Raw genomic sequence first — 20,992 nt, 5'->3', positions numbered from 1 at the left:
GCATGTTTTAATATTCAGCCCAATAAACGTCTTTCACGTTTAACAGATCACAGAGCAAACTATTAGCTTATGTAAGCATAGTTTCATATCACGATGTATTAAACAAACCCCCAACTATAATTCTTTCACGGCAACAAGTAGTATAGTAGAGTGTATTCTGATCTTAAGTCACGTTTGTCCTGAAGCTTAACGTGGGTTTGAGATAGGAGATTTCATTTTTGGGATATGAACAATTTTATATATCATATTTTTTCCAGTAGATGAATTACATGTTTGGGCTACTGGTAATATCATCTGGCACATAATGAAGAACCAGGAAGAGAGGCTGCTATTAGTGGCAGCAGATATGATTCCCTTCGCAGAAGGACAGGGCATGCGGTTGTTGAGGAAAAACACTCGGAATGCAAGGTGTTAATGGTCACTGTGGGTAACTTCTATTCACTGACGACGCCTCACTATGTCTTCTCGTCTTTAAAGAAACAGGGCATTGCTAATTTCATTCACAAAGACATCTGGAATGCAGTTCTTGCAGAGAAACACGTGGTTACAAGAAGAAACTTTTACATTTCAAAAGAATTTAGCATTCCTGCTTCTACGCTGTCCACTTTGACAATTGGCCAGCCCAAAACCAAATACCACAATACTTGTATTACATCAGCGTGCTGGAAAAAGAGGTGTGTTTTTACGGACATTTTTGCAGCATTCTTTACTTATAGTCTGTCCAGTCGAATCACACAGCAAGACTTTGCATTACGAATTCTTTGATAAAGTCTTAAAGCAAGAAGGAACTCTGGAGTTTCCTGCTGTACCTCTGAAGGAAACAGTAGCCTAGATTTGGCACTTGATTTTTTTCTATTTGCTGGAAAGGAAGGGGCCAGGACAGTAGCCAGATAGTCTCTTCACAAGACCCCGAAGGGTATAGAAAGCTAAGGGTCTGATTTACGGTTTGGCAGATGGAGAAAGGCACTCCAAACAACAAGGGGCCCAAAGGGGATTTGGACTGGTGTCGAAAAGTCAGCCCATAACGCCCCGGATGCCAGGCTGCTGGCGCAGGGCGACTCTTCGTTTCCTTCTTGAATAGTTACCAAATAAAGAGACGGGCACTGGAAGTAGGAAAACAAGAACAGGGTTTATTACTCATGAGGAGAGCCTGTCCTTTGGGACACTCGCATAGTGTCTTCGGGAGGTGCTCTAACAAGTTCTCTGAGGTTTCGCCTTTTATACACAGGTTCGTGACACACAGGCATCCTATATTACAATCAATACATGGTATAGTATGAAGGTATTTCAACACGTGGCTACAGTACGGGCCCTTATCCTCCATGCAAGAGGAGGGGCTGTCACGCAGCTGGGTGTTCTGCTGATTTCCATTGGAATGTGTGTGTCTGGTCGAGTCTCAGGGGGTGGGGTGGCCGTGATCAATAGTAGCTTCTTCCGAGAGAGACGAGCGCATAGAGTAGTGGGCAATAAACCGTATCCTCAGGCTAAGGGATGACCAGTGGTCCGTGCAAACATTCAGGCTCAGAGGAAGAGGTCATCAAAGGAGAGATATTCATGAAAGGGAGGGTCAGTGTGGACAGTCGAATGCTGTGGAAGGGTTGATCACAAGAGGGGTATTCAAGGGCGGGAAGGAGGTGTTGGTCAGGCGCGGGGTGCGATTCTTTAGGGACAGAGTCATGCGGGAGGGGAGGGCTCATGACTTGGTCATGAGAGAGCGGGGGCAGTCAGGGTACACGGGGGTGCTCGCAGGGTCAGGGAAGGGCGCTGATGAGCGATCGTGAACAGGGAGACCATGGTACCTAAAATGGCTGTCGCGTATGTGTGTGCATGGGTCTATGCTAGGGAGACAACATAGTCAGAGTTTTAGCGATATTCGTTCTGTTTACATCAAGGGGCACTGAGAACACAAATGAACGCCGCTTATGTACATACATATTGCTATTTTTAACAGTCCCCACTTTTTACATAAGCACGTTCAATTTCTACACAGTCGATGTGATAGGCAGAATACAATGCGTGTCAATCTACGTCTGTTGGGCTCCTTTATACAAGCCTAGAAATCGGCATAATATTTAGTCGGTGTAGAATCAAGGAAAAATGTTCCGATACATACAAATCAAGGTCACATTTTTCTCTCCAGTGGCATCACGTACAGAAAGAACATTCAGATACCTTCCGGCTTGTCAGTATTATAGGGAATTGTCGGAAAACCTAACCACATGAGTGACCGATGAAACATTTCTTAAAAGGCAATACAAAATGGTTGAGGGAGGTATTCAATTCGATACAAGTAATTTAGTCAAGGGGCGAATAGAAAGTTCTGGAAAGGGGGAGGGTCTTTGTCGCAATGTCTTTTAACAGAGTCCGTCTTCTTTTGTTGGCGCTGCTGAGCACCGGCGGTGGAGCTATAAGTCCAGCTCGGAATCGTCCTTACATGTTGCAGGGTGCGATCAGTCCTTTGCTGTTAGATCACAGTCCTGTTTCCTAACTCATTTTTCTTAGGGGTGCCTTATGCTGGGCACCTGCGTGTCTTTCTTGTCTTTCGTGGCAAAATCCCAGTCCATAGTCAAAGTTTATATGAAAGAGGTTGTTGAATAATCGAGGGAAGAGAGGGCGGAGTGGGGCCAGATCTTTGAACACACCAAGGGACCAAGGGAGCAAAGGATGATGAGCAGGCAAGCCCAACAATCGGACTAAAAAGGGAACGGGGACTTCAGGCACAAGAGGGTCAGCGAGTCGAGGGCTTCAAGGCAGCCCTTCATTCCTCCATCTGCTGAGTTTGAAAGTTATGCCTCGTCCCACGTCACGTTGCTCTGCGGCTCTACCTTTGGTCGTCACACGTGCTCCATGATCTGTGGCCAGGCTGTGCGTCACGTCCAGCTCCTCTCCTCCGGTGATTGTATCTTTGAATGGGTGAAAAACAAGTTTTTAGAAAACTGGTCGAGAGAACAGATATACATCTCAATTCTTTCCCCATTCCTGAGTAGGTGGGGGATAAGTTCATCGGTCACAGTCAGAGGTCGTCACTTAGGGAGTCTGGAGAAGGGCATTGCATATTGGATTTATAGGCTGGCTTGGTATTCATTCGCGACATAAGATAAGAGAAATTTGGCTTTTGTACACAATGTATTATATTACAAAAAAAATCGAGTCCTTATGTAGAGACTCGTTCTTCCCTTTAACCCAAGTATCGACAATACTACATCTTCCTTCGGGGTCGGCTAATTCTTGCAAGCAGGGGTATTATCATCATGAAGAAGGGGGAGTGGTGGATGTAAAACATGGCTTTCCTGGGGGATGACCGTTAATCGAGGTCCTCAAATTACATTTCGTGGGTAGCTGCATGGGTCTGGGGTTGATCGGGTTCGCGTGGGTGATTTGGACAGGGAGCTGGGGTCGATTGGGAGAAGTGGGGTACTCTGGACGCCCGCACTTAGGTGCGAGGGGGTGGGGCAATCGTGGCATTGGGGATCGCATTTCTAAAACAGAAGACCATTGACGTTAGAGTTCCCTTTATAACAGGCCAGATTAGGGGACATCCGTCGTCTTACCTGTCCTTTCCTTTATTACCAACTTGGGTTCTATCGTTTGCAGAAAGGGGAGGTAGTAATATGGCGAGTCACAATCGTTTTGGGTTTGGTCAATTTTGTTGAACACCTTTGCGTTCGAGGAAATCCAATTATGTTTTGCGCCGGAGGGGCACAACGTCACTATACAAGAAGAGGAAAACAGGGGGGGGGGTTTGGAGAGAGAGAGAGAGAGAGGGAGAGAGAGAGAGAGTGAGTGAGAGAGAGAGAGAGAGAGAGTCGCACTTCTAAACGAACCATTTGGTGTACGTATGTCGCGGAGAGAGAGAGAGACGTGTACAATAATGGTTCATTCAGTGCGCACACAACATAGAACAGCAGGGGTTAAATAATGCGTAAACACACGCGGAGAGACGACGTAGATCCATACATCATGTACACACAAACTCGGACGGGGAAGACAGTACAAATATTACATACAAAGATCCAAGACAAAACATAAAACAGTTATTGGCCACAATTATCTTTTTCTGCATGCTGCGCATACTTATTGTCCTGAGCTCTTTTTACCTGTTTCTTATCCTTTATCCGTTGGCTGCCTTTTACTGATGATTTTCATTGTACACACTTACGTCTTTGGCAACTGGCCATAAACTAACCTGGTCGGGCTAATGCTCACGGAGGTTTATTCGAGTCATTTTAGCAAGTGCGTTTCCAGGCTGAGACAACCGTTGGTGTCAATTGGAGAGCAATGGGGCAGCTTTCAGTTATATGTCTATGAGGATGCGAAAAAAGGAGGTAGTAGGTTTTCAAATATTGGTAATATCCCTAGTCCTCTCGGCGGAGGATACTTGTGTAACCCTTACCTCGAAATACCCTAGACCTTTTCCTACTTAGTTAAACGTAAGAATGCTTGATCAAGTGTGTACATTATTCCTTTTTGCTTTATTCGGGGTTTGCCGCGGTTAGATACTATAATTAGACCCTTTTTCCTGTCTCGTCGTCCGCTGGATCACCATCTTCGTACATTAGTCGGCCTTCCGAGATGACCTGCAGAGAGGAGGGAAAAGAAGGGAGGGGAGAGCAATAGGCTATATTGATAGACACACTAGCGCGCATAAACCCAGAAAGGCTTTTACTTACTGCGTACTCGGTCTATTTCCACAGGATGCAGTTACTGCCAACTGGGGCGTTTAAGCCCAGGTGGACCCTTAGCGTGACTTTTCTTATACAGGTAGCATATAAAGTATAGGCGAAATACCAGGATCTTTAGCTGTTGCCTATGGCTGTATAAAAAGGAAGAAATACACAACTAAAATTTGACCCTTCCTATTTGCAATATTTCTACGTACTATACTTTTCAATCTTTTATCTAATCGAGCTTAGTCATTCCGTCTTCATTCTAGTTATATCGGAAAAAATAGGGATCATTCATTCAAAACTTTATCAAATTGGGGGGGCGTGGCTTGGAGGGCGTCGATGGCGGTCGCAGCTTAGAGGAGCTCCCGCCGGCCCACACATTATCCGGATATTATCCTGGCCCCCGAGCCCCGCAAACTACCCTACCTGTGCTGGCAGTGTTCCGGGTGGCACCGAGAGCTGTCCGGTGTGCCGCCCTGCTTCCTCAGCTGCTCCGGCGACCCACACTTGCTGGCGACGAGGTGCGGCCTACTGCCCACGAGTAGAGCCGGGGCCTCGATTTTCGCGACCCGAGACCGTCGGCCGGCGGTTGAGCCGGTCGGGAGAACCCTCACCCAGCAGCATCGGCACCGGAACCCGCGGGGACCGCTGAGAGTGCCTGCATCATCGGGGGCTGCCCCTGGGGTGTCCCCGGGGCGGTGTGGGGACGCCGCGGCCTGTGTGGACCCCGGGAGACCGGGGCCTCGAGTTTTGCGACCCCGGGCCGGTCCGTGTCTGTGCGACCGGGGGTCGCGGAAGCTGGCTCCTGTGGTCAGTGCGGCACCTGTAGTGCGCGGTGGCCGCTGTCATCGTCCGGGGGGACCCTGAGGGACTGGGTCGCGGATCGCCCCCTACTGACCGGTGGCCTTGCAATCTCCTCGTGACGTGCGCTCTGAGGCGCTACTCCCCGGGCCTGTTCCCAGGATTGGTTGGGGCCGGTGGGACGACGGAGGGAGTCCCCGCTGGATCCTGCCTCGGATACTGGGGCGCTGGAGTGTCCTTGCTGCCTGCCTGGCTCTGGAGACGCCGGGGCCTCGAGTTTGGTGGACCCTAGCCGGATGGTGCTTTCTCTGGCTCCTGGACCGTGAGTTGGGCTCAGAACAGATAGAGTCCTAGCGATTTGCACGCCACGTCGGTCTTGGCTGGCCAGAGCTGGTGGTACCTGGAGGGACAAGCCTGCTGCCCGGATGGTGCGTGGAGGTCTCCTGCGGATAGCCCGAGACGAACTGTGAGTGCCCCCCCCCCCCCCCCCTCCTCTGCATTGGCCGCTGCTTTGTGACTCGGGTGGGGTGTGGAGTGGCCGGGCGGTCGACGGGGCTGGACGTCCCCGATTCCTGGAACTTTCCTCTGCGCGTCCCGGCTCATAGGTCCGGGGTGGGGTCCAGTCTGCGATCCTGGAAGCCCTTCCCTAGTGCCGTGACTATCCTGCCAGGCGTTCCCGCTGGGGCTTGCTGCCTGGAGCTGGGCTGCGGTGTTGGTGTGCTGGGGGTGCTCATTGGAGACGGCATTTGAACCCCGACGGAGTCTCCCTGGCCCCCCTGAGTGGCCGTACCTGGTGCATTGCTGTCGACGAGGGGCCCCCCACTGGGGCAGTGTGGCCATTTTCCTTGCCGCTAACCATGACGAGAGGAGGGGGCGGCTCTGGGTCCGCCAAGCAAGGGACAATTGATAAATTCACGGGGCCCAGTGGAGGATCCGGGGCCTCCGGTGGTGGCCAGCACACGGGCCCTGATAATGCGGCCCTGATGGCCGCCATTACGCAGTCCAGAGACATGCTTGATGCCAAGATTGGGGCCGTTGGCGCCGATGTCATGCTGCTGCGTCAAGATCTCCGCAATGCTGTGGCCCGCATCACCGAAACCGAGACTCGGATTACTGGAGTGGAGGACGATGTGGTGGCCCTGAAAAAGAAGGTGGAGGACATGGCCCGGATCCAAAAAGGGCTGGCGCTCCGTGTCGAGGATGCGGAGGGGAGGGCGCGAAGGAACAATCTGCGCTTTGTGGGCTTTCCGGAGGATTGTGAGAAGGGGTCCATGGATTCATTCTTGGCGCACTGGTTGGAGAGCTGGCTTCCCCCGGACGCTTTATCGCGCTGCTTTGTGGTGGAGCGTGCCCATAGAGCCTTGGCGCAGAAACCACCGGCGGGGGAGCGACCGCGTCCGGTCATCGCTAAGATCCTCAATTTTCATGACCGGGATGTGATCCTTAGGGAAGCAAGGGCGAAGGAGGACTTGTCGTTTGAGGGTCACAGGATAATGATCTTTCCGGACTATACCAGGCTGGTGCAGCAGCAGCGCCGATCCTTCCAGGATGCGAAAGCCAAGTTACGAGGCCTGAAAATTCAGTATTCGCTGTTGTACCCTGCACGTCTGCGTGTTGTGTTTCATTCCAAGACTCACTTCTTTGACACACCGGAGGCGGTTTTTCAATGGACAGATGAGACTGTCAGGATCCGTCCGAATGCCCAGCCGGGCCTGAACTCCGGAGCGTCGCGTGGGTCATCGCCGGAGAGGGGCGACTCTTCCAACGGGAGCAAAAGACGCCGGAAGTCCAGATCGCGACGACGCTCCCGATCCGGGGGTGACCTACTGGATGGTGCACAGTCAGATACTGCTCAGTCTGGGACTGGGACCTGAGGGGCGTAGGGCCCTCTCCTATCTCCTGCATGTCCTTCGTTTCTGGCCTGGGCTGGTGGCCATAGGGGTGACACTATTGATTGATGGGCTGGTCTGAGGTGTGGGGTGGTCTGGGTCGTGACTGGTCCCACAGGGGATGGGCGTGATGTTTATAGTAGCTCTGTCCCGCTGCGCTTAAGCGGTGGGCCACATGTGAGTAATGGGGTTCGGGGTGCTGACCTATGGGCGGCCCATTCCTCCCATGTTCGAGGGGGGCCCAAAGGGGAGGTACTGTTAGTTGGGGAGTGTGGGGGGATCCATTGGCCTGGGGGACCTTGGGCGCTCTGTTTTGGGCCCGGGGCTCTTTATGCCGCGACAGGTACTTCACTGTTTCATGAGGTATAGGGGTGGGGGAGGGGGGATAGGCGGGGGTTTGATAGTTGAGGTTGTTGGGTGGGTGTTCGGGTGGGGGGGGGTGCAGGGTGGTTGGATGGGGGTGCACGTGATTTTTGCTGCTGTGGTTTTTGTATTACTGGGTGCTTGGGCTGGGTCCGGGGATTTCCAGATGCTCTCCCACCGAGACTATGGGTGATTCTCCAGGGGCGGTGCCTGTTAGTGGCTCCATGAGGATTCTTAGCTGGAATGTCAGGGGCATGCTGGACAAGATTAAAAGGGGGGCGGTGCTGCGCTGGGGTAAGAGGGACTCGGCAGATGTCATGTTACTGCAAGAAACACATATGTTAGGAACGAAGGTGCTGAGTCTACAACGTTTTGGTTATACCCAGGTGTTCCATGCAGGTTTTACCAGGGGGTCGAGAGGGGCGGCTGTCCTCATTCATCGACGCTTATCTTATGTTCACGAGCGCCATTGGCTTGATCCCCAGGGCCGGTTTGTGTTTGTCAAGGGCATGATTGGTGTGGAACCTGTGGTGTTCGGCAGTGTGTATGCTCCCCCTCCCCTGCAGTGGTCTCTAGCGGAGCGCCTGTTTGAATTGTGGGCCGATATTCCGGACTGCCTGGCTGTCATAGGGGGTGACTGGAATGATGTGATGGATGTGAATCTAGACAGGCAGAGACTGCAAGTGGCCGCGGGGGCGCCTGCCCCTACTCGTCTGAGAGCTATGAGTGATGGGCTCGGTTGGGTGGATGCATGGCGACATCTGCATGCCAGGGCGCGTGAGTACACGTTTGTGTCGGCGGTGCATGGCTCCTTTTCCCGTTTAGACTGTGTGTTTGTATCCGGGGCCTTCCTCGATAGGGTGCAGCAGGCCGTGATCCAGCCCCGTGGATTGTCGGATCATTCCCCGGTCGCAGTGCGGATTGCACTATGTAAACCCCGTCAGCCGTTCCGTTGGCGGATGTCTTCGTGGCATCTCCAACGGGCGGAATATACGACCCACTTGCGCGGTGCGATAGCCCGATATTGGCGGGAGAATTTGACCGACGGCATGGACAGTGTGACGGTCTGGGAGGCCATGAAACCCACGCTACGGGGCGTAGACATCGCCTGGTGTGCTGCCGCCCGTCGGGGGCGTCAAGAGGCCACTGTGGCGGCTGCGGCTGCGGTGAGAACTTTGGAGGGGCAGTGTGGTGACAATGCAGGGGACGTGGCGCTTCGGCTACTTCTCCAGGCGCAGCGTTCCTATGCTTCGATCCTGCTGGACGAGGCTCGTCAGGCCTGGCTGGCCACGCGCAGTAGGGTGTATCAGTGGGGTGACAAATCGTGCTCTATGCTTCACCGCCTGTGTCAGCGAACTCTACAGCCGATCTCTCTGCCGGGCCTTACGGATAGGGAGGGGATTGCTATGACGGACCCTGCTGCGCTTGCGGCGAGTTTTGCCGACTATTATAGGGTACAATACGCTTCGCGTGAGTGTCTCCCACCGGAGGCGATCGACAAATTCATAGCTGACCTACCCCCCCGGGCATTATCGGATGAGGCCAGGACAGCCCTTGACCTTCCCCTGTCGGCGGAGGAACTGGGCGATGCGCTGGGACAGCTTAACACAGGCAAGGCGCCGGGACCGAGTGGCTTCCCTAGCGAATTTTACAAGACATTTCATTTGCAGCTGGGACCGCACTATCGGAAGGCTTTGGAGGCGGCGCGAGAGGGTGGTTGCTTGCCGGTCGACTGGCGTCAGGCTGAAATAGTGGTGTTCCTGAAACCGGGTAGGCCCCCTGACAGGCACGAGTCGTATCGCCCGATTTCTCTTATTAATTTTGAGGCCAAATTATTGGCTAAGGCGTTGGCAAATCGCCTTCTCCCATATGTGACGGATCTGGTCCACCCGGATCAGGCGGGATTTATGCCGGGCAGGGCGACAAGACACAACATCAGACGGGCGCAGGTGGCGGTTAGTGCGATGGGGGCGACTGGGGAGCGGGCGGCGCTCTTACTGGCGGACATCGACAGGGCGTTTGATTCTGTCAGTTGGACATACCTCTTTGCTCTGTTGCCGCGCCTCAACTTAGGCCCAGTTTTTATCTCGTACGTCCGACTGCTGTACACCGACATCACAGCCTCGGTGCGTGTCTCGGGCGCCATTTCGGAGAAATTCCCGATTGCTAGGGGGACCCGGCAGGGGTGCCCCCTGTCCCCGTATCTCTTTGCGCTAGCCATGGAGCCGCTGGCGGCCTGGGTGCGCATTGATGCACAGCTTCGTGGCTTTGTGTGGGGTGCGAGCCTCACGGACAGAATCGCACTGTATGCGGATGATGTTCTTTTCTTTTTGACGGACCTGGATCGTTCAGGACCGCGTATATTGGAGATAATGCGTGTGTTCGGGGAAGTCTCGGGACTATACCTTAACCCACGCAAATCGACCCTCTGGTTGTTGGGGGGCCGGCGCGAGGTGTCTCCTTGGGCAGTGGATCTGCAGGTGGCGGTTGGTGGCCTGAAGTATCTCGGAGTCTTCCTGTCGGAGTCTGCCGCTGTTGCCTGGGAGCGTAATGTACAACCGGTGTGGGACAGGGTTCAATCCGACGTTAAGACATGGTCACGCATGCCTCTGAACATCTATGGCAGATCTGCCATTTTTAAGATGGTGGCCCTCCCTAGACTACTCTACCAACTACAGAACCATCCGTACAGAGTAGACCCGCAGTGGTTCCGGCGTGTGAACTCCCTATTAGGCCGGTTTTTGTGGGCTGGGGGTGCCTCTAGGGTGGCACTGCGGACCTGCTTTTTGTCCACGTACTGTGGAGGCCTCGCGACGTCAGACGTATTGTCCTACTATCAAGCCTCTCATTTGCTGGTCTTGAATGAGTGGTGGTACGGGGGCCGCGACGACCCGGCGTATGCCCTGGAACATTCTCTGATGGGAGGTGCCACGCTCCATACCCTCTTGTATTCTGCGGGGCGGCGGAAGTTGCTGCCGCATGCGACACAAGTGGTCTTCCTGATTTGGAGGCAGGCACTACGTCGAATGGGTTGGTGGGGACGGCTGACGGCCGAAACTCCGCTGTGGCACAACGGGCGACTCCCGGCGCTGGCTTCTTTGCAAGGGTTTGGTGGCTGGGACTCCATAGGGATCTCGTCGCTTGGTCACGTACTTACCGGGACTACCTTTAAATCCTTTGAAGTGCTCAGCGGTGAGTTTGCGATGCCCAAGACCCAGTTTTTTAAGTACCTACAGCTTCGTCATGCGCTGGCGCCGAGCCTGGTGGAGCTGGACCAGCTTCCGGACTTCAGCCCCGTTGAAGCTAAGCTGTTCATGGGAGACCTAGGGGATAAAAAAGTCTCGAAAATCTACCAATCGTTGGTCACTCACTGCTCCTCATCCCTGGTGTCGTTGAAGGCCGCTTGGGAGATGGATGTTGGACCGCTGGATGAGGATGACTGGAGAGAGGCGCTGGAATCCCCCCGGGGTGCGGCTATTGCAGTACGGTTGAGATTCATACAATTTAAATACCTACATCGGGCCTATTACACCAGGGAGAGACTGTGGAGGGCGGGCCTTATTGCTTCCCCAGATTGCCTGCGCTGTGGGGCAGAGAGGGGCACATTAGTGCATACTGTGTGGTCATGTGTGGGCCTGGTCCGGTTCTGGGGTGGGGTGTGGGACTGCCTGTCGGAAGTGCTGGGGTGGGAGCTACCTCGTACACCTAGGTTGGGTCTTCTTCATATCCTGGATCAAGTGGGTGGTAACGTCTATAAGCGCCATCTCCTGCTGTTGGGCCTTGTTGTGGCCAAGAGAGACCTGGCGAGGGCCTGGAAGAGTGACCGTGCCCCCCCTCTTGGCGCCTGGAAGGCGGGCTTGGACTTCCTCATGGGGCTGGAACAGCCGGTGTTTGAGGCCAGGGGCTGCCCTAGGAAACATTACAAGATCTGGAAGCGGTGGGCGGACTACAGAGACCTGATATTAGATCCTCCCATTGTGCCGGATGATGGTCTGTCTGATGATTGAAGCCTCGGGGCCCGGATAGCTCCAAGACACTTAGTGTGTTTTCTCTTGTCTTCTGCAGCTAATTGTGATCACGTGCATCGGGTTAGGGTGGGATAAGGGGTGGGTAGTTGGTACTGTTGGGATTGTGGGGGGGATACCGGGGTGGGTGGGGGTTAATCGAAAGTTTGAGCCATACGTATATTCTACTGTACTTTGCATATTGTTGTGTTCCCCTGCTCTTGGGGTGCTGTACACTTGATCTGCTTGGACTTTTAATAAATACGGTTTTGAAAAAAAAACTTTATCAAATTACACGGACAACTATAGTTGCTTTCTCAAAACTCTTTAATAAGAATGTCGGTGCATAAATACAGGACTACTCTCCTGTGGACCAGCCACGGAGCAGGCTGAAACTGTAGATGTGAGGATACTTTATTTAGAAAAAACTTTAATGGAGTCGGTGGTCGTTTATTTCTTACATAAAGTGCGAAAAGCGCAATGAAATCATATTGAATCTTTTAGCGCGAGCGAATATCATAAACATCAAAATTTCGAACTTTCAATAATCATGATGCGCCAAACTCAACAACAATTCATTGTCCGAATGTTCAATCGGTACCCATCTTACGCAAATTCATGGTCCTTCGTTGTCCGAACACCTAATCGGTACCCATCTCATATCAATTCATTGTTCGAGCTGACAGTATACATCCTATATCAATCCATTGTTTCGAACTCACAATCAGTACACATCCTATATCAATCTAAAAGTTTAAAAACTTCATACATATTCTATGACACCAAGGCTGAGCAATCGGGGTACAATAAAGAGTTGAGGGTTTCATTTGCTTCGGCGCCATCTTGGGTGTAGTCAGGCAGAACCAGGCATAGTCTAAATGTCTGCAAACTCGTGGTTGGGCCCAGAGCTTCCTTTGGTAGTCCAAAGTTCCGTTAAAGGGCAAAAGAAAGGATCAGTGGTTTGAACCATCAGTCAAAAAGGGGAGGGAGGCAACAACGTTCCTACCGGGTCATACTGTGCTTTCACCGGAACTGATCCGAACTGTGGTCGGCAAGATTCTAGTCATTCAAACTGAGGCTGGCGCCAGTATGGAAGCGCCGACGTCCTGCGGCTACATTTCCATCGTTCCGTGGGCAATCATGGCAGTTATTCCCCATCGGGGGTATTTGCGGGAGTCTGGGACTCCCGCGGCTCCTCTAGAATCTTCAAGGTTGTGGAGAACTATGATGGTGGAGTCAACAAGTGACCAGGCCATACCTGCATGCTGGGCCCACTCTTGCCGGGTCGACCGCCATCTTGGGAGTTCGGCAGCCGCCAGCAATCGCGGGGTCAAACGAGCGGATGGGCTCCAACCTGCTGGATGAGGCGTCGCGGCATCGCCATAGTGGACGAACCCTTTTCCGGGCGCCTGGAGCGTTGAGGGTGCAATTGGGAAGCCTCCACCTGAGGAGGCGGGAGAGGCCTGTTCGCACCGTCTCTCCCTCCCAGTGCACCCCACGGCGCCTCGCTTGACATTTGTTATGGCCGGCGGCGATGAGGATGAGGGGGGGGGGGGGGGGGGGGGGGGTCGGAGGCATGTGCAAGACATCCCCCCCCAGTGTTGTCAAAGCCATTTTTCAAGAAAGAAGTGGTGCCTGGCGTGTGGTCGCTGCTATTACGGAGGAGAAAAGAAAGAACTGGCGCCTGGCGTGTTGTCGCTGCTATTACGAAGGAGAAAAGGAAAAAAATGTCCCGTCCGTCTTTGGGCCGGGCTTCCGGTGGATGTCGGCCGGACGCCCTTTGCTCTGGCCCCATGAACGGGTTCCTTGGCTTATCGGCCGCTGCCGGATCTCGTCGGCCCCAGCCCGTTGGTGGCCGGACCGGGGGAGCATGTGGCGGGACTACCTGCAACTCTCAAGGGCCGCTGTGGCCGGACTGGGGGAGAGAGAGGAGGGTCGAGGAGACATTCCCCCCCCTACAACTCTCCAGTGTGATCAAGGCGATCCCCTGGCTGGGTCCCGCTGGCCCCTGTCTCTCCTCCGGCTCCACCCTATGTTACGATTTCCTGGCCGACTGTTGGCAGCAGGACCCGCCTTATATGGGTTGCCTTTGGCTGGGCGTGGCCGCAACCCTGCCCCGCTTTGGAAGTTTCCAGAGTGGGGGCGGATGTTCTGCTGACTTGCATTTTCTACAGTTTACCGTTCTTATTTCTAACGTTTTATTGTTTCTAGAGCATTTAATAGGTTTTATTATTACGTATTGTTATCGTTTCTTGTTCGTTATTTTTAAATAATAGTTCATGTTCATCAGTGGCCTACTGATTTCGTTTTCCTATTCCTTTCTTTCCAGGTTGTTTCATGCTAAAGCTTCTGTTAACAGGTTACAGTGATCACTTAGTTATTAGTGTATGTGTCCCTTTTCACTAGGGGTGTTCTCTGGTCGGGCCAGATGACGTTCCTCTAGTAAATGGTCCGGGTGAAACTGGTGTATCAGCCAGTGGGGAGTAGATAGGTATGACAGATTATAACGGGGACAAAAGTCCGCATTACCTACCCTTCACTACTTGCAAAGACTAGAGTATGGCGACTTCCGTGCTCGTTTGCAAAAATAGAGAATACCTCCAAAAAGAACTTATTCCCAAACAGTCAATGTTCGGGCAAACAATCAATCAATGAGGAACTAAGTAGGTACGACGTGTTAAAGGTTTGCGTTGCCTACCCTTCACTCTCTGCAAAAGGGAGAGAGAATGTTGCTATTCTTCCCCGTTTGCAGGCAGAGAAGATTCCTAAGAGAACCAACTTCGAACAATTCAATGCTCGATTCAATCAATCAATCAATGGGGAGGAAAAAGAATAGGCACGACGTGTTAAAGTTTTGCGTTGCCTACCCTTCACTATCTGCAAAGACTAAACAGAGTATGGTGATTCTGTGTTTGTTTGCAAATAGAGAATCTCCCAGAAGCAATCAATAGGAAATACTAGTATTATCAAACAATCAATCAATCAATGTTCGTAATTTGTCGTGTGTCACGACCTTACCCGGACCGGACCATGTGGATAGTTCTTCGCCTTCCTTTTTCCAGCGCCCACTCGTTCTCTTTCTCCATGTTTTTTACTTCCGGTATTTCTGTGGGCTTCCAGTCAGGACAACAGGTCACTTGAGAGAGAGAGAGAGAGGTCCGTTCGGAATCGGTGAAGTTCATTCAATCGGCAGCCGGACGAGGGCCCTCTCAAGGCAGGTATACTCCAATCATTTAGATGTTCACCCCATCGTCTGGACCTCTCTTAACGGACCTGATGTCGCTGATGGGCCCCGCGTTTTGGGCGCCAATTGTCGAAAAGTCAGCCCATAACGCCCCGGATGCCCAGGCTGCTGGCGCAGGGCGACTCTTCGTTTCCTTCTTGAATAGTTACCAAATAAAGAGGTGTGGCGCCGCGGCCAGGGCACTGACGCTGGAATCTGGGGACCACGGTTCGATCCCCGGCTCCGGCGGCAGGTTAGCCCAGCACCATGTGACTCTGGGCAATAGCTCGCTTAATCTTCCCGAAGGCCCCCCAGCGCCTAGAGACCCTTACGGGTGATTGTGCGCTTTACAAATGTGGACTTTACTTTACTTTATAAAGAGACGGGCACTGGAAGTAGGAAAACAAGAACAGGGTTTATTACTCATGAGGAGAGCCTGTCCTTTGGGACACTCGCATAGTGTCTTCGGGAGGTGCTCTAACAAGTTCTCTGAGGTTTCGCCTTTTATACACAGGTTCGTGACACACAGGCATCCTATATTACAATCAATACATGGTATAGTATGAAGGTATTTCAACACGTGGCTACAGTACGGGCCCTTATCCTCCATGCAAGAGGAGGGGCTGTCACGCAGCTGAGTGTTCTGCTGATTTCCATTGGAATGTGTGTGTCTGGTCGAGTCTCAGGGGGTGGGGTGGCCGTGATCAATAGTAGCTTCTTCCGAGAGAGACGAGCGCATAGAGTAGTGGGCAATAAACCGTATCCTCAGGCTAAGGGATGACCAGTGGTCCGTGCAAACATTCAGGCTCAGAGGAAGAGGTCATCAAAGGAGAGATATTCATGAAAGGGAGGGTCAGTGTGGACAGTCGAATGCTGTGGAAGGGTTGATCACAAGAGGGGTATTCAAGGGCGGGAAGGAGGTGTTGGTCAGGCGCGGGGTGCGATTCTTTAGGGACAGAGTCATGCGGGAGGGGAGGGCTCATGACTTGGTCATGAGAGAGCGGGGGCAGTCAGGGTACACGGGGGGTGCTCGCAGGGTCAGGGAAGGGCGCTGATGAGCGATCGTGAACAGGGAGACCATGGTACCTAAAATGGCTGTCGCGTACGTGTGTGCATGGGTCTATGCTAGGGAGACAACATAGTCAGAGTTTTAGCGATATTCGTTCTGTTTACATCAAGGGGCACTGAGAACACAAATGAACGCCGCTTATGTACATACATATTGCTATTTTTAACACTGGGTACAGGCTGCCCCCTACTCACTAGACTCCTCAAAACACTGTGCCTGCCCTTACAACAAGGTGAACTATCCCTTCACTTGGGTTTTTCAAACAATCTCAGTGTGGGTATATCTTACTCCTACTACCAACTTCAGTGCCTCATGTCACTCTTTCTTTGCATATCCATGTCTAAAACCACGTATGTGTGTGCAAGCTAATTCCTTGTGCTATACTTCTCTCTTACTCTACCCTTCTCTAGTGAAAAAAGGGGAGGGGAGGTTGGCAACGCCTCACGGGAGCAACCACCAAGGGGGATTTGTCAAACTGGTTCTCGCTTGACTCCCCGCTTTATCATCATCAGCAGTTGCCAACCTTGAAAATAAAGGGGATAAAACTGTGCACAAAAAGAAACTCAGTGTAGTTATGTGAGTGGTTTTTATTAGAACAGGCACACGGCAAAGAATAAAGTGGAAAGTGCTAGTGGAGCCCAGTTCTTTTTAACCGAATAGGTCCTATAACTCATAACCTGGAGGTTAGGCCCTATCACTTAGGTGGGTCATTCACATAACTACACTGAGTTTCTTTTTGTGCACAGTTTTATCCCCTTTATTTTCAAGGTTGGCAACTGCTGATGATGATAAAGCGGGGAGTCAAGCGAGAACCAGTTTGACAAATCCCCCTTGGTGGTTGCTCCCGTGAGGCGTTGCCAACCTCCCCTCCCCTTTTTTCACCAGAGAAGGGTAGAGTAAGAGAGAAGTATAGCACAAGGAATTAGCTTGCACACACATACGTGGTTTTAGACATGGATATGCAAAGAAAGAGTGACATGAGACACTGAAGTTGGTAGTAGGAGTAAGATATACCCACTACTGAGATTGTTTGAAAAACCCAAGTGAAGGGATAGTTCACCTTGTTGTAAGGGCAGGCACAGTGTTTTGAGGAGATGGAGAAAGGCAGACAGGGTGATGGAGGACTTCATGTCTGCCATCCTGAATTTACTCCGCTCACTGCCATTTAGAAAGGCACGTGACCCCACAGATATCAATATATATTGGCATGTACCGCCGTTACAGTTGTTCCTGTCAGTGTAGAAAAATCTTGACAGACGGCTCCATTAAACATAACTGCCAGCAGTTAAACTTTTACAAAGATCTTTGTTTTCCAAAAACAAACTCCCAAAGCAGGAGTTTGTTTTTGAAAAAAAAAACCTAATGACCCCCACACCAGGGAGGTCTTCTCTCATAGGGTGGGGGTAATTTTTCTTTCTCAATAAATGTCCCTACCACCAGTATATACCTGGCAAAGAGTGGCAGCCATCTGACTGCCCACTTTGAATAGGGCGTATGGTCGGATGGCTTACCTCTGACGGTTCCTACTCCCTAGGGCCGTTGGATGAAGGTTGCACATGGATAGTGCCACTATAGACATCACTTGACGATTTCTGAGAGACAACTTTGAATGCCCGCAATATCACCACAGAAGATCAAGGTAACTGGCTTTGCCTCAAACCTTTCAGATTCTAAACAGCTTTGTGCTGAAGCTCCACAGTGAAAAAATGGTGGTGCACAGCTGTCCTCTAATCGCCATGTTTGAAAATGATGTTTTTGGTACTGAGTATTTGCAGCATTATCTACTTTAACCCAAACCATTACCTTCTTGGGGTCCGATTCCGATCTCGCTAGGAAAGCCCTCCGTACGACTCGGATCCGGAGGACTTTCTGAGCGAAACGTGCTCCGGAAGTCCGAACGAGCGACTACAATGCAGCCGTGTGCTTACGGACTCGCTTCGCTCTGAGTCTTTTTTAACTCTATGGGAGCCTGTGTACAGACGCGTACACCGGCTCCCATAGTAAAAAAAAGGGGTGGGTGGGGAAAAGCGTACACCATGTGGCAGGCACCAGATGGTGCCCGTCACACTGTGCATGCCTGGATCGGTGGGACCCATGGGCACACCTCCGTGACAGATTCGGAGGGCCCGGGGTGAAGGGGGGCCTGATACGGCCCCTCGAAGTACAATTCCGACAGCCGTTTTGTCTCGCTGAGACCGTGGCGAAGCAGCTGTCCGAATCATGCATCGTACTCGCTCGGTCGGAATTTGGCTCCATTGCGCGGCAGGATTCAGCTACGAACGAGTCATACAGACAGGTTCGGGTCCCAGAAACGACTTGGCTGATGCGTACACGATCTTCCCATCGTACTTGGTAGTTCGGGCCTGTGTACGATTCGAACGGAAACAAGGGCTACGAATCAGATCTGGGAAAGCCAAATCCGATTGGGAGGCCTTCCGAACAACGTCGGAATCGGGCCCCAAGTAAGGTGTCAGGGGAATCTTATTCTAAAAGGATTCATGGCTTTGGAACACTTTTGCCTTGTTTAACCTCGTTAAATCCAAATGGCAAAAAGTATATTTAGACCTCCGACAAACTAATTTTGGTAAGTCATGTATTTCTCATTTCCAATTTATGCACCGTTGTATCTGTTTTGTTTTAAGGTAACTCTTGAACCCCTTTTCTGTTGCACTTCAGTTTTCATACTACATTTTATCTTTTACTTAAACTTCAGATGGACATGGTAAGTTCCTTCCTTATTTCTTACTCAATTGCAGGATTTATTTTCCACTTAATTTGAGATCTAAACTATCGTCCAGGCTATGCTGCCAAAGGCGGGCACGGATTATCCACATTTCTGAACTCTTTAGAATGCCAACACAGGCTAGCTTCACACACTCAAAGTTCTCTATTTGCTTTTGCACCAAGGCACCAGGGTCCAATTTGATAAATGGAAAAGCACAAAAAACACAATGCAAGAGAAGTGGGAGAATAGTAAATTCCTAAACCACAGCAAGTAATAATTTCACTTGGGAGGAAACAGTGGAAGAGGGGGAGGGGCATAAAGGAGTCATACTTGATTTAAAGCACTCCAGTGGTCCTGTAAAATCTGAGCTCATTCAACAGGAGAGGAATCTAGGTCTCATGGATATATTCAATTGCCTGCAGCAGATTCCCGCTCCCCCAAGAACAAACACAGCTGATATATTAGTTCCTGCCGTCCACAGGAAGCCAGCCAGGTCAGCTAGGTGATGCGGACAATATCTTCATTTCCAAGCACTGAGTGCTAATAATGGAGAAGGTAAGACACACCTACTCTAACAGGAGTTGGCCTTAAACACATCAATGAATCTGCAGCAGGATTATACAGAAGAGAGTACAGTTTTGTTGGCAGCACTGGTGGGTGTCACAGCTGTGGATCAACATGTGGCAATGACAGAGCAGACGCGTGGGATACACAAGCAAACATGACATTATTTGTACTACACAAAGCTCCTATTAGGGATATCCACTAGTCTGAAGACTGTGAGCATGCAAGTCGTTTTCGACTCCCACTAATGAGTGGTGTGTCATCTTCTGTGTGCTCTGTATGAAGGTTTGTGATTGGAGCACTCATGTGACTGGAGTGCTCTATAAGAAGGTGTGTGTTGTGAATAATCTGTATGAAGGTGTGTCATCTGCTGAGAAAAGCAAACTATTCAGATCGGACTTTGCTAGTTAATGCAGCATCTGCTTGGTTGGTCTGCCCTATTATGTTATGTCCAGGTGGCATTGTAGAAAGTATCACACCGTGGAACATGTCCTTTGCTTACAAGGGATTTTGCACCTTTTAGGTCATGTGGGTACTTTAGATTTAAGACAGTGTCACTTATCAGGTTGTGCCTTTGAATTTTAATTAAAATAGAAGGGTTACTGAGTAGAAACAGGATTTGTAATTCGGTCGTACAAAGTCAAAAGAAGATTGTTTGATTACAGGTTAAACAGATGTATGAGTTGCAAAAAAAAGCAGAAAGAAAAAAATGATTACCTGTAACTACAGTTCTTTAGCATTTCTCAGCGATTCACAAGTTTGAATTATTTGCCAAAGTCGGTCTGAGAACCTTTGGTAGTGAATGTTATACTTAGAAGTATTTCAATAGAGCAACTGACATTGAAAACAAATAGAAAAGCATTCATGTATCACATGTATCCATAAAGTAATACCCCAGCACTTCACGTTAAAGTATAAACCAAATATGCAATAACTGTCCAAAAAGGGAATGTCTTGGAGCAAAATATGTTCTTTAATACAAATGAAACGTAGTTCAAAGATTCTCAATTAAGGTCTCTTATCACAGGTTCTTTTTTTCGAAGTTTCAATAAATTGATTAAAAATGTTAAATCCATCCAGTTTTCAAAACAGTGATGACAGCCTCAATATGGAGATGAACAGGTTACATCCGTCTAATTTTCGGTGTATTGGTAACAGCCGACACATGTTTCATCTAACATCATACAGTGACTTTTTCAAGGCTATATAACAGTAATAGATATATATTGAGAAACAGATGACTGCTTGGTCAAAGGTATAGTTTGTAAAGTATAGGGTGAGTCCCACTTGTGACAAGAGCCGTAAAGGAACGTCAACAAGAAAGCATTAGCAAGAAAAAAACAGACAACAAGAAAGCGAGCCATAGGTGTATTCCACGTAAAGTATAGGGTCGCAAACGTGCAATAAAGTGCAAAAGATAGAGCTCTTGCTTATATTGTTCCCGATTACATTTTAAAAACGAATAAAGAAATGTGACACCACCTGTGACAATAGAACACAAAATAATGTAAATAAGTCATCTAACCTCAAAAAGTTCTAAGGTTGTCAATTGCAATAGATAGATGAAAAGAGTATTATATATAAGAAGCCATTTACGTAGCGGCCTCGCATTAAAAGTCTTGGCTGCTTCATATGGAACAAAGAGAGAAATAAAACAGGTAGGCAAAATGCGGTGTCCCTGTGGCCA

General features: G+C 50.5%; 1 protein-coding gene across 2 annotated transcripts in view; it reads right to left on the bottom strand.

The window, feature by feature from the left end:
• Positions 1 to 20,992, bottom strand: part of LTBP2 (latent transforming growth factor beta binding protein 2) — a 1,439,407-nt gene that overhangs the window by 589,155 nt on the left and 829,260 nt on the right. The gene's annotated exons all lie outside the window — the stretch shown is intronic.

This window comes from Lissotriton helveticus, chromosome 9, assembly GCF_964261635.1.
Source record: "Lissotriton helveticus chromosome 9, aLisHel1.1, whole genome shotgun sequence".
Taxonomy (NCBI): Eukaryota; Metazoa; Chordata; class Amphibia; order Caudata; family Salamandridae; genus Lissotriton; species Lissotriton helveticus.
The sequence above is the reverse complement of the archived record's forward strand: the minus strand, read 5'-3'. Positions and strand labels throughout refer to the sequence as shown.